The 13,412-nt window shown below is 40.5% G+C and overlaps 1 long non-coding RNA gene across 1 annotated transcript in view; it reads left to right on the top strand.

Annotated features, from left to right (window-relative positions):
* Positions 1–3,633: 3,633 nt before the first annotated feature.
* The window catches only part of LOC116549010, a 19,062-nt gene continuing 9,283 nt past the window's right edge, over positions 3,634–13,412 (top strand). Inside the window, exons 1-2 of the long non-coding RNA XR_004267668.1 lie at positions 3,634–3,909; positions 4,643–4,648. This is a non-coding gene — a long non-coding RNA (uncharacterized LOC116549010). The remainder of the gene's footprint in view (positions 3,910–4,642; positions 4,649–13,412) is intronic.

Below are 13,412 nucleotides of genomic sequence, written 5' to 3'. Positions count from 1 at the left end.
AGGAAAGAGAGAGGAAACCTGTAAGGAGGTTGCAGTTAGAGAAAAGAACATTTATAACTAAGATCTCCCCCAAAAAAATAACCCCGTGGGATCTGCAACTCTATCACCTCAAAACAGAAAACATTAAAAATAAGAGTGCCATGTCCCTCTAAAGTTCAGTGACATTTGGTGAAAAGAATAGTAGCCAAAATCTCAGATTGTTCACTAGACATAGCTCTGCCAACAATCAGGTAAGAGATTTTAGACAAATCCCTCTCTATTCTCCGGGGCTCCGTTTCCTCCTTTGTACTAGAAAGGAGCTTGACTAGTGAACTTCTGAGGCCTTTTCTACTTGAATTACGACATCGGTTTTTTAGGCTGCTTAGCTGTGTACATCAACAGCCTGCAAACATATTCTCCTTTATATATATATATTTCTTTATATAGATGTAATATATATAAAATATACTTTAATAAAATGCAAGCCAAACATTCAAAGAAAAAGATACTTGGAAGCTAAGCAGGGTCAGGCCTGGTAAGTACTTGGATGGGAAGCATATTCTTTAAGCCCGAGTTTCTTCATGTTACTTCCAGACCCCAAAACACTTTTTGATGCTTTCTCTTGCCTTTGTACTCCCATCCCCCAAATGGCTGTGACAATCTTGTTATTAGAAATAGCCATGTTGTGGGGAAAAACCTCAAGCTTTCCATGTGTTTTCCAGCATTAACTAGCAGAAGAATTTACTGGTAATCCACTTAAAGAGATGAAGCCTTATTAAAACCAAAAACAAGTGGCTCATGGGAAAGCTTTTGTGCACTTGAGCATAACTCCTCATTTGTGTCAGCCAAAGGTTGTCCTGACTTATATTGTCATGCATTTTAACCAAATTAAGGTATCACATCATCATTACAAGTTTCACAATTTGTATCCCAGAGTTGTCTTGTTCTTTTTTCTTTTACCGAAAAAAAAATGAGTTTAAGGAAAAGCTTTAAACTGCAAAGTGAGCCGGCTCACTTAACACAGTGTCAGCCGGCCTGCTTGTTTCAGTTGAAACGAAACCAACTTTTGCTCTTCATTCTCCCTTCTTTTTTCCTGTCCCCTACTCTTATCTGCTTCCTGGAAAATGTCATTCAGGTCAGAGTTCTTAGATGCAACGTGAGATGGTTTCTCTCTTCCCAACCAGGTGATTTGGCATCTGACATAGCATGTTGCTATAGCTGAATGTTTAGACGTGGGTTTGCAAGTAAGCAGAGTCTAATGACAGAGGCGTGTCGATAATGTAGATGCCACAGAATTTCTGAATTGCTTAGTTACCAATGAGCTGGGTTATAAAAGTAGAAACCACTTTTAAAAAAGCACCATTTGCAAATGAGATCTCCTGAAATGCAAAGAAAGCCTCATTTAAAAGTGCTGGTATTATCAGTAATAGCAATTATGATGATTTACGCTACTTTATACACTTCCACACATGCTTTATATACATTTTTAATAACAACTCTCAAAGCCATGGAGGACAGGGGACAGGTATTCATTCATTCACTCGTTCATTCAATTAACTGTCTTAGCTCATGAGAAGGACAAATGGCCAGACTGCTTTATGAGACAAATGAATAGGTAGTTTGAGAAAAGATCAGGTACTTGCAGGGCTGATTGCATCCTGGGACTAAGAAGGTCAAGAAGTGATACACCAGGAGCTCAGAAATTACAACCATAATTTTTGCAAATGAGTCACACTAGAGTTAATAGGATGAGTTACAGAAACCTGACAGCTGGACCGGAAGATGCTGTTTTAGAGTTAAGCCAACAGGTGGGCATCACCTGGGGTTCATCATTGCAGTCTTGCTAGAGCAGCATATTCCCCCATTGTCAAGAAAAAGAACCCATGTTGAATATCAAAATGTCGTGTGGACTCCGCACATGCTAATTGTCATCTTTTTTACATCTGCTAATTGAGAAATATATAACAATAAAAATCTGTTCATCAAAAATACGTCACGATAAAAATCCACTAGGAATTAGCAGAGCTTTGACATAAATTTGTATTTCACTAATTCTACCAGTGCTATACCAGTCTTCAATGCATTACCTCTTCATTCCAGGTTTCTGCCACAGCTGCTCTACAAACATGCACTGGACCCTTTAAGCATTTCTCCTTTACAGTGAGCACAGTGCTAAGCTTCGTTAGCAGATGCCACTGGAGCAGAATTGCAGAAGAAAGCGAGTTTCTCTTCCTGATTCTGGTATGCTACTTTTCTTCTTCTTGCTCCAGCTGCGTAATCCATTAGTGGTACTAGGTATAGGACCATCCTGCTGTGCCCTGCCCCTACCACCTGTCCAGAGGCACAGTCTCTCGCTGACTATTTGATCTGATCCTGAGCCTATGGCCACCTTTTCACAGCCTGCAGCATAGGCACTGTGTGCTCCAGGCCTCACGTCCCCAGCAGTGGCCTAACTGTGCACTCAGTCACGGCTTCAGTTTGCCTGTGCTCCAAGAGATTGCATCCTATTTGCCCAGCAGCTATGGACCAGCTCTTGTCCTGGAAAATATCAGGCTTCTCTGACATCTGTTGGACTGCAAACACACCTTCTCCAACAAGATCTGAACCCCAGCCTTAGGGAGTAAACCCTCTTTCCAAGTTGTTCTTCCTTGGGTACTCTCCCTCAATCCTCAGATACCCTTGAAAGTTCTCTTTACATTGTTATAGTTATTCTTCTATCACTGTTGAATAATTCTTTATATTAAACTTCTCTTGCTTTACATTACTATGTGGTTTCCATCTTTGCTTAAACTCAGGCTGATAGAAGTTCATTTGGAAAAACAGCCACACTTATGTGTATAAGATATTCAATCTACAGATAACATTTGGTATAAGAAAGCATTCTCAAATCCCTTGCTGCTGATGCCTGCAACCTTCTAGCTGTCCGTAGTCACCAAGTCAGGAAACCCTGGACTAGAAATGGACATGTTGGCAAGAACAAAGACAGAATCCTTGACATGAAAATGAAGCTATTTGGGGGATGAGGTAAACAGTGTGCGATGTGGGGAGCTTTGATTGCTAGGGAACAGTGTTGGTGTTCAGCGGTCAGCCCTGCCTCCTCTTCATCTAGAAACTATGAAAGTCACAAAGGTAAAGTCTGTCTTGGATTTTAGAGGTGGGGAAGAGTAGACTGGGGCTATATGCAGTCAGAATTGGCTCAGACACTAGACTGGGATGGAGCCTATGGGTATAGCCTATGAATAAATATAGGCTCTGTCCCAGCCTATGGAGATAGTGGATGTAGCCTATGGATACAGGCCACCTGCTTCTTAAATAGGAATTCCTCTTTATCATACTGCTAGTCTTACCTAGGCTTACTATTACCGGTAGGACAAAAGGTTTTTGTCATTTTCTATATTCCAGAACAGATTAAGGACTCATCTATTTATTAAAGATATTTACCATGACAGGGATAAAATGGCTTCTCGTTGTTTTCATTGAAGCACTCTGAGAGTGTGTGTGTATGTGTGTGTGGGTGGGGTTTAAGGAGCAGAGAGTTTAAAAGGCAAGAAAGAAGGAAGAAGCTCCCCCAAACAGAGACAGAGGGAGGGGGATTCCAAAGCCAAAAGCAGAAACCCTGTGTGCCTCGGAAAAGTGGCTACTTATATGAGGAGGCTGAAGGATGTAGTGTCTGATTTGCTTAAGGCTCAGGAGATTGGTTTGACCAGGCATGTAACTCATGTAGACCTGGAAAAAACCGGACCTCCCATCCTAGCCATGATGTTCTGCACATGTGGGAATACGTGAGGGCAGCCATGTTGCCAGGCACATGTGAGGGCAAGGGCAAGAAGACAAGGGCAGGAACCGCCGTGTTTGGGTGGACCCAGTTTCTGATGGCCTGTATTTGCATATCAAAGCTTGCTGGCCAGCTCTAAGAGCTGGGACTTTCCTGTGAAGCACTCTAATTATTACACAGTTGACCATCTATTGATGTGCTTGCTTGCCATTCATGACACTTTCTCCTTTTCGGAATCTGCTCCTCATTTTCTTCCAGAGTGTTTCACTTGGTGTAGTGATAGTTGATATTGTTGTTCATTGGAGGAGGTTTCTTGTATTTTCTAGCTATTACTTGTTAGTTATAAATGATGCAAATATCTTCTCTTAATATATTGCATGTGTCTTAACTTTTTTCAGAATCTTTTACTTAACAGACATCTTTCATTTTGATGTATTCAAAACTTATTAACTTTCCTCTTCAAGTCTGTATACTTGCTTTTAAATTTATAAATCTTCACATTTATTTTTATTTATTTCTTCTTCCTATTGTTTGTTGCCTTTTTCCTGTCTAGAATCTTGAGTTAAATGCCTAGTTGTTTTATGCTCATCTTTTAGTTTTTAAAATTTACTCAGTAAATGTGGGCTACATTAATATTATTGCTCTGGTGACAAATATTTTTGAACCTAATAAAATTTTATTTTAAAACTTAATATATTTAACTCCAAATCTTTGACTAAGCCATTTTTCTTTCCTTCTTTTTAAAATTTTTAATTTTTAATTTTTATGGGTATATAGTAGGTGCCAAGCTCCTTGAACTGACTGCACCATGGACTACACCACTGTTAAGCCATGGTCAACCCTGTGACCTGCACGGACACCTCCAGAAGGCCTCCCCGAGCCAGAAAGTCTGGAGTAACCAGAAAACCTTAAAAGAAGGAAAATAGCTAGCTACTGCAGTGCTCAGTTAACTGACCTCACAACATTTTGCCGTTGTTCCTCCTTCAACCGTTCTTGCCTTATCTGATAACCCAACCTTGTAATACTGGACCTTGTGACACCTCCCACCTGATGCAACACCCTCCCCCTTGCAAAAACAGCCCTGAACTGTAGCTTCTGTACTTTCCACTGCCTGCCCCAAACCTATAAAACCAACTCCTATCCCAGCGCCCTCTGCTGACTCTCTCTTCGGACTCACCCTCCTTTCACCCGGGTGAATAAACAGCCTTATTGCTCACACAAAGCCTGTTTAGGTAGTCTCTTCATTCAGAGCACGCCTAACAGTAGGTATGTATATTTATGGGATACATGAGATATTTTGATACAGGCAGACAATGTATAATAATCACCTCCGGGTAAATGGAGTGTCTGTCCCCTCAACCATTCATCATTTCTTTGTGTTACTATCATTCCAATTGTATTCCTTCAGTTATTCTAAAATGTTCACAAATTATTGCTGACTGTAGTCATCCTTTTGTGTTATTAAATACTAGATTCCTATTCACTGTATCTATTTTTGTATTCATGAACAAAAAGCTTTCTGCTTTGCAGATGTTATTTACTTTTAAAAATAGATTTTATAAGTGGGCTAAAATCAATATGTTGCCAGAAATCACAGTATGCATCATATGAAGAAGAATAGTAGGGCCTTCATAGCAAGCAAAAAACCAGAATATTCTCAAACACAAACCAAACCCACTCATTCCTTCCTACCCTAATTTCTCCTTTCTTTCTCTGTGCTGCCAAATGTTTAACATCTGGAATTGTTTGAGGTTGTTGGCTTTACATTATTTTTTGTGTATCTTTTATCATTATTGTTATTTGTGAGAACACAAGGTCCTTTAATATTAAAAACCTACGAGTAGAGAGAAGACTCAAAAGTCATTTTCTTAATCCATTATGGTCATATAATTTCTTAATTATTGCAATGTGGAACCTGTATTTATATGGAACCTGTATTTCAGCCAATGCCATAGATACAAACTGCAACTTAAGAGAGAAAAAGAAATACAGAGGCTTAACCATATCTTACTCATTTGTTCATTCAACAAATATTTATTAAGGCCTTACCATGTGCACTATTCTGACTACCAAGAATATAGCAGTTAACAAAGTAGACAAGATCCACATTCATCTCTCCACCAAAGCTTTTGAGGAAGAGAAGCTGCAATAAAGAAATAAAAATAAATAACGTAATTTTAGACATGGGTATATCCCAAGCAAAAGCTAAGACCTGGTGACCTGAGAGCCAAGAACTTACCCAACAGGAAGCCAGCAACGTAGTATGGAGGTCATCTGGAAGAGCAAGAGTGGAGCACAGTAAATGCAATTGACCTCAGCAAGGCTTTTTGCTTTATCCAAAATGCAACAAGAATCAGACTTATTAGAGTCAATTGCTGGAAATGAAAGAGAAACTTTGTTTTTAAAACACAAAATTTCACAAATAAGAATTGACTATAACGCTACGCAGTCAGGATGGGAGTCATGATGGGAGAAGTAACCAAATTTTGGAAAAATAAAAATGTTTATGGACTGCTTTTTGAAAAAATAGGTGCAAATATTCATAAGGATTGATTTCTCAACCTGTAAGAACCATTTCACCAAAGAAAAGGTTGGCATGGCCCGGCTCTCAACACACAAATTAAAATATCACAGTACAGCATGTTTCTTTCACTCCCAAACTTTTTATTCAGCTAGAAGGCTTCCTTCTCACTCCTTTCCCCTCCAATTTCCAGCCCCGCTTATTCCAGGCTTTCACATTCCAGGATCTTTCCCCAGAAGTCCAAGCTTCTCTTCTATTTCTTACCCAAACCATTTATTGCCACTCAACCAAAATCCTCTGAATTTGTCTGCTCACAGCTAGACCATTGGCAAACAGAGGGCCTTCCAGAGACTAAGGTCACCCATTAGAAGACAGTGAGGAGTTATGAATAAGAACAAACTGTATCCTTTACAACTGTATCTCCAATTGTGCTTTGGTATCTTATTATTTCCAATAACAACCATCTCTCTTTGTGGTTAAGATTTCAGAAACTACATAACTAGCATGTATTACAGTAACTTAATGATAGGAACAAATGTCTGTACAAATTTTGTTTGTTGAAATGGTTCTGAAACTAATTCATTCTGCATTTCCTGAAGAATGAAGACCTTGTAAGTTACTTATTACAATATATGGTTTGTTTCGTGATGCTTTTTAATGTTTTATTTTTAAATGACAGCTAGTCTGAAGATAAATGGGATAGAAGCTTATATTTACAGTAGCCTCTAAACACAGGAAATACCTAGATAAAAAATTTAATAACAAATGTGCAAATGTATATGAAGAAAAAAAGTGCTCCTGAAGAATAAAATTACAAAGGTGAATGAATATGGAGATATTTGTGGAATATCAAGGACAGGGAAACTCAATTATAAGAAGATGTCAGTTCTCCCTAGATTATCCTTCCCTTGTGATAAAATACATGTAACATAACATTTACCATCTTAACCATTTTAAGTGTATCAAATACATTGTCAAATACGTTGTGGTGAACCATCACCACTCTCCATCGCTGGACTTCTTTCATCTTGTAAAACTGAAACTCCATCCCCACTGAACAATAATTTCCTGCTTCCCCTCTCCCTAGCTCCCGGCAACCACCATTCTACATTCTGTCTCTGTGAATCTGACCACTCTGGGCACTTCATCTAAGTGGAATCACACAGTATTTGTCCTTTTGCAAATGGCTTGTTTCACTTGGCATAATGACCTCAACATTCATCCGTGTTGTAACATATGTCGTAATTTCCTTCCTCTTTAAGCCTCAATAACTTTTAAATGTAGCATGATCCCAATAAAAACATACACGTTAGGCTAATGTGGAAAAATAAGCAACTAATAAAAAGAGCCCCAAAGTGTTGGAGTCCTACCTAAAGTGGCTGTTATTTTTCATGTACTCATTTACCCTCTCCTTACCCTGTTCCGGATACTGCTTTAGAAAATAGGCAGGTATTGCTTTGCACTTTTTTATGTAAAAAGAAACTGAGGCCAAGAGAATTATGTAAATTCCCAAGTTAATATTGCAAGTACCACAAGTAATAAAATAAGGTTTGAAAACCCAGGTATGCCTCATGACTAAGCCCTCCTCTCCTCCTTGATCCACAATTATACTATCTTCAGTTCCCCCTCACAGATCAAGAAAGACTTCTCTCTCCTACCTTTCCAATATTCTTAGGGAACTATTACTGTGGAAATCAATCTGATTAAATGCACTCTAGAGATGGTGGCTAACAAAGACTTACTAATATCTATCATAATAGCTAAGGAGTATTGAGCACTCATATACTAGGCACTGAGCAAAAGGCCATATGTATGCAATATTTTGACCTTTACCACATTTTTAGGAAATAGGCATTATTATTACCCTCATTTTAAGAGGTCAGTTAGGCTTAAAGAGTTGGATGTTCTCCGGTAAGTTAGGAAGGTGGTAGATGCTTGATGGAGCCAGGCTACACACACAAGCCTGGTATCCAGCCATAATACAACACTGCATCCCTCATGAGTACCTCCGAAGTCACTTGTCACTAAAGATTGTAGTCTCAGAAAGCACAGCTTTAATCACAAGAAATAAATCTGGATTAGTGACCTTCTAGCCTTCAGCTGGAAGACATTATGGTGCACAAAGGAGTCTTCTTAGTACTTCTTTGGGTATTTCAAATATGCATACTTCCTGCTGGGCTAGTCTCAGTTTCCCTGAAATCAGACCTAAGTTCCTACAGTGAACCAAAATAAAACTTTCTTTTCTTTTAGGTCTCAAGAGATTTGATGTTTTATGTCTCCAAAGAAATCACATCCACAATCCAGACAAGTTACCCCTCCATAGCACCTGGTCGGCAGATAACTTCAGAGCTAGCTATTCCTCTTTTTCAGCCTCGAACTATTTCTTCCAGCTCTAACTTTCTGAAGGTAGTTTTCCTTGTCAGTCAGGAAGGGGATGTTGAAATAATCCCAGGCAAACATTTTGTCAAGAATTTGACATGATTCTTTAAGTTCATGAAATGTTCTGCTCCCTCCCCTCAGCAGGAAGGAGTTAAATCATTTGAGAAAGATTACTTAGTGGAAGGGCCACCAGACATGCATTTTTATTTGACTAGAATTTGACTATACTTACCCTGCAAAAACAAAAAAAAAGGCGGGGGAGGTGGTGGGGGAATACTTTATGTCCTTTTGCATGGTCTGGATTTGCATCCCCACCCAAATCTTCTGTCAAATTATATTCCCCAGTATTGGAAGTGGGGCCTGGTGTGAGGTGACTGGATCATGGAGGTGGATTTCGCCCTTTGGTGCTGTTCTCGTGATAGAGTTCTCATGAGATCTCATTGTTTAAAGGCGTGTGGCACCTCCACCCTCCTTCCTCCTGCTCCAGCCATGCCTGCTTTCCCTTCACCTCCGCCGGGATTGTAAGTTTCCTGAGGCCTTCCCAGCCATGCTTCCTGTAGGGCCTTTGGAATTGTGAGCCAATTAAACCTTTTCTCTTTATAAATTACCTAGTCTCAGGTATTTCTTTATAGTAGTGTGAGAACAAACTAATATGTCCTCTATTTCTCTTCTCTCTTTTCAAACTAAACTTGTTCTCTACCATTAAAGAAAGAGAGAACCCTGAAATGCAGAGAGACACAAAAACAGTCAATTTTGCTGTTGTGCTTTGATAGACCCAGCTGTATCGCGAAGGGAAGTTCTTGTAAGCAGCTACCGTTACTTGAAGGGTCATTTTGACTACCTACTATTTTTACTTTTTTGGTGTATTTAGAACTTTTTTTTTTTTTGGTATGGGATAGCCACAACCCACTTTGTTTACATATCACCCATGGCTGCTTTCACACTACAGCAATAGAGTTAGTAGCTGGGGCAGACACCATACGGCCCACAAAGTCAAAGCTATTTCAGGCTGGCTATTTACCAAAAAAACTTTGTCAACCTCTGCTTTAGAACTTTATTCCCTAAAAGACATGACGTACTCTAGTAGTTAAGGATTTTAATGGTGAAGTCAGAGCAAAAATTCCAACTAGAATCCAGTGCCATAGCTTTGCTGGCTGTGTCCTTACCCAAGTTTCTTAACCTCTTCTAAACCTTTGTTTTTCTTAATCTATAGAACATTATCTGTAACAATAGCACTTACTTGTGAGGTCGTGAGAATTCAGTGCCAATAACATATAAAGCACAAACTGTGAAGTACCAGAAAAGAAGCAAGTCTTTAATAGGTATTAGTTATTACCAATATTATTATCAATATTATAGATGTTTTTATTAAGGCATGCTGCCATAATTAAGAATCTGAGAATTTTTAGAATAGAAATCTAACTTTGTTTAATCCACCTTTGTCCAAATTCCTGTGACCAGAGAACGCCTTTTCAGTACTCCTTAGAACCCTTCAAAAACACCACCCTCCCTTAAGTCAAAAACAAGAAGAGTCTGTCTCCCTCCAGGCCACTGCCTCTCCTTCTTTCTCTGCTCCTCCCCTCCATCTCTTGCCTCTCACATTTTTCCTTCTGTGATCTAGCCTTTCCTGTGAAGTACTCAATGTGTTCTCGCCTCAATGTTTTCTCGCCCCTCATTTCAAATAAATTGTGCACGTCTCCAGACAGGTTCTCAGTGGATCCAACCCTCAGCTAATTGAAAGCCAGCCTATATGATAGATAAGCTAGTCCTTAATAACATATTCGTAACTGTGGATGTTACCTCTTAGCATTCTAATGGGGCCTTCTGGACATATTGCCTTACCCAGGGCAATCATTCTAATCAATCTGGAAACTTCCAGTATCAGAGCAGTGAGTTAAGAAAAATATGCCAGGGCAAGGGGCCATTTGACACTCTTCCAGTGCACAGTGACCATCTGTCTGTAAATAAGACTAGCCTAGGATAATTGCTAAAGGACTATCAGGGCAGTTGTTATGGCTAAGGTGGGGGGAGGACACCTGGAAACAAATGTCCATCCCCACATGGATGGTAATGAATTTGCATCAGGCTTCCTGAATTGGATCCTAGCTTTGTCGTGATCTAATCTGTGCTTTTTCCCCAGCATCATACTGTCCTCTTCAACTGGACACTCCATCCCCCTACTGTCGCTTCATTACGTTTTAACAAATTATTTTTCCATGCCTGTGTACCTCTGCTGAGAAGTCACCTCCTTTAGAGCAAGGATCATGCCGTGTGTATCCCAGTGCTCCACAGGGGCTGCTGCATAATAGACAAGAGATCTTTGTGGCAGGACGGAAGGATAGAAAGGACGATGGAAAGAAGAATGGAAGGGAGGGAAGGAGGGAGGGGCTTTTTGCTAGCTTTAGGACTTGCTCCTCAATGAGTTTTTCTTTTTTCTTTTTTTTTTTTGAGACAGAGTCTTGCTCTGTTACCCAGGCTGGAGTGCAGTGGTGCAATCTTAGCTCACGGTAATCTCTGCCTCCTGGGTTCAAGCAATTCTCCTGCCTCAGCCTCCCAAGTAGTTAGGATTACAGACATGTACCCCCATACCCAGTTAAGTTTTGTATTTTTAATAGAGATCAGGTTTCGCTATGCTGGTCAGGCTGGTCTCGAACTTCTGACCTCAGGAGATCTGACTGCCTAGGCCTCCCAAAGTGCTGGGATTACAGGCATGAGCCATCACATCTGGCCAGTTTTTCTTTACTTAAGTCTTCCCTTGACTCGCTTTCATTTCATGTATGTGGAAGGGAATTAGATGTAAGATGACATCTGACACAGATGGTATAAATAGGTGGCAGCTTAAAGTTCTCAAGCTGGCAAGGAGGCATGCCTAGAAGGGTCCCATGTTATGCGATGTGGAGCAACTATGGCTTCCCTCTGCAATCTTGGTGCTCTAGTTATAATAAGGGCACCTGATACAAGTTGGGCTTTCTTCTGGGAATTTGAACTTTTGGTGGTGATCCCATTAATGGATACATTTGGAGCTGAAGGTCTGATGGTGGCGCCTGGAGCAAGGCTCTCACACTAATGTTGCGGGAGCTTCCCTGCTCCCATCTCCCCAGGTTGCTTGTTGAGCTCTCCTATAAGACTGCTGAGGCCGGGCGTGGTGGCTCACACCTATAATCCCAGCACTTTGGGAGGCCAAGGTGGGTGAATCACGAAAGGCCAGGAGTTCAAGACCAGCCAGGCCAACCTGGTGAAACCTTGTCTCTACTAAAAATACAACAATTAGCTGGGTATGGTGATGTGTGCCTGTAGTCCCTGCTACTCGGGAGGCTGAGGCAGGAGAATCGCTTGAACCTGGAAGGCAGAGGTTGCAGTGAGCTGAGATCATAACACTGCACTCTAGCCTCAAAAAAAAAATTTTTTTTAAGGACTGTTGAAGAGTTCTCCCTATAAGTCCTTTTTAGCTTAAGTTAACCAGTTAACCAGAGTCTGTTTCTATTGTTTCGCCCAAAGAAAATTAAATTATCAGAATTTCAAAGCCCAGAACAAGGTCTGGGGCTGGAAAAAGATGTTCTTTTTCCTATCTCTAATAGATGTCTTCACCTATTTAATTAAACTTAACATTCCTGATCACTGTCCAAGGAGAAGGCACTATAACATGTGCAGGGAATACAAAGATGAATGAAACAGGACCTCTGAGGACTCTAGCAAGGGAGAAAAAAGGAAATTCACAACTAATCAAAATAGTGAGAAATAGCACTGAAGTATGTGCAAAGTATTACGAGCCACACAGAAGGAGGAAAAGAAAGAAATTAATAGTTATTGGCTATCTGCCAGATGTCAGGCACTCTACACATATAATCACATTATGTCTTTACTCAACACGTTGAGGCACATAACATTCTTCTCATTTATAGACAAGGAAACCAAAGCTCAGAAGGATGCAGCACCTCAGGTTGCCACAGTTAGTAAAGGGGTAGATCTCGAACTCAGATCTGTCAGACTGCAAAGCCCCTGTCCCATCTGTTGCCTCTGGAAAAAGATAGTTTTAGTCATGCCCAAGAAGTAGTTGGGCTCTTTCTCCACCTCAAACACTTAGTAATAACATGCACTTCTATGTCTGTGAAAAGGGACCAAAGCATGGAGTGCTTATCTCATGAATACAATATTTTATTTCAATCTTGCCCAACCCTGGAGCAGGCTCTGCTCTAGAATAAAAATGTCAATGGCTACTCCTGCCTTTCCTGCTTCAGAACACGTGAACTTGGCTTCAAAGGCATGGCCCGGGTCATGTTACTAATGCCTTTCTTTCTCTTCTATAAGTGAGGAAGAGAATTTGTACTCACCTGCTAAAAATTATCCTTATGTTTTACTGTTAAATGGACCTCACCTGGAGTGCTCAAAATAACACAGTCTGAAAAAGAAACTATGGCTGGGTGCAGTGGCTCGCGCCTGTTATCCCAACACTTTGGGAGGCCAAGGTGGGAGAATCACTTGAGCCCAGGAGTTCGAGACCAGCCTGGACAACAAAGCATGACCCCATCTGAAAAAAAAAAAAGGGAAAGGAAGGGGAGGGGAGGGGAGGGGAGGGAGAAGGAAATGAGAAAAGAAAAGAAGAGAGGAGAGGGAAGGAGAGAGGAGAAGGAAATGAAGAAAGGAAGAAAGAAAAGAGAAAGAGAAAGAGAAAGAAGGAAGGAAGGAAGGAAGGAAGGAAGGAAGGAAGGAAGGAGGGAGGGAGGGAGGGAGGGAGGGAAGGAAGGAAGGAAGGAAGGA

Source organism: Sapajus apella, unplaced genomic scaffold, assembly GCF_009761245.1.
Source record: "Sapajus apella isolate SASKATOON/1434 unplaced genomic scaffold, GSC_monkey_1.0 scaffold6, whole genome shotgun sequence".
In the NCBI taxonomy this organism is placed as follows: Eukaryota; Metazoa; Chordata; class Mammalia; order Primates; family Cebidae; genus Sapajus; species Sapajus apella.
This window is presented reverse-complemented; position numbering and strand designations above follow the sequence as displayed.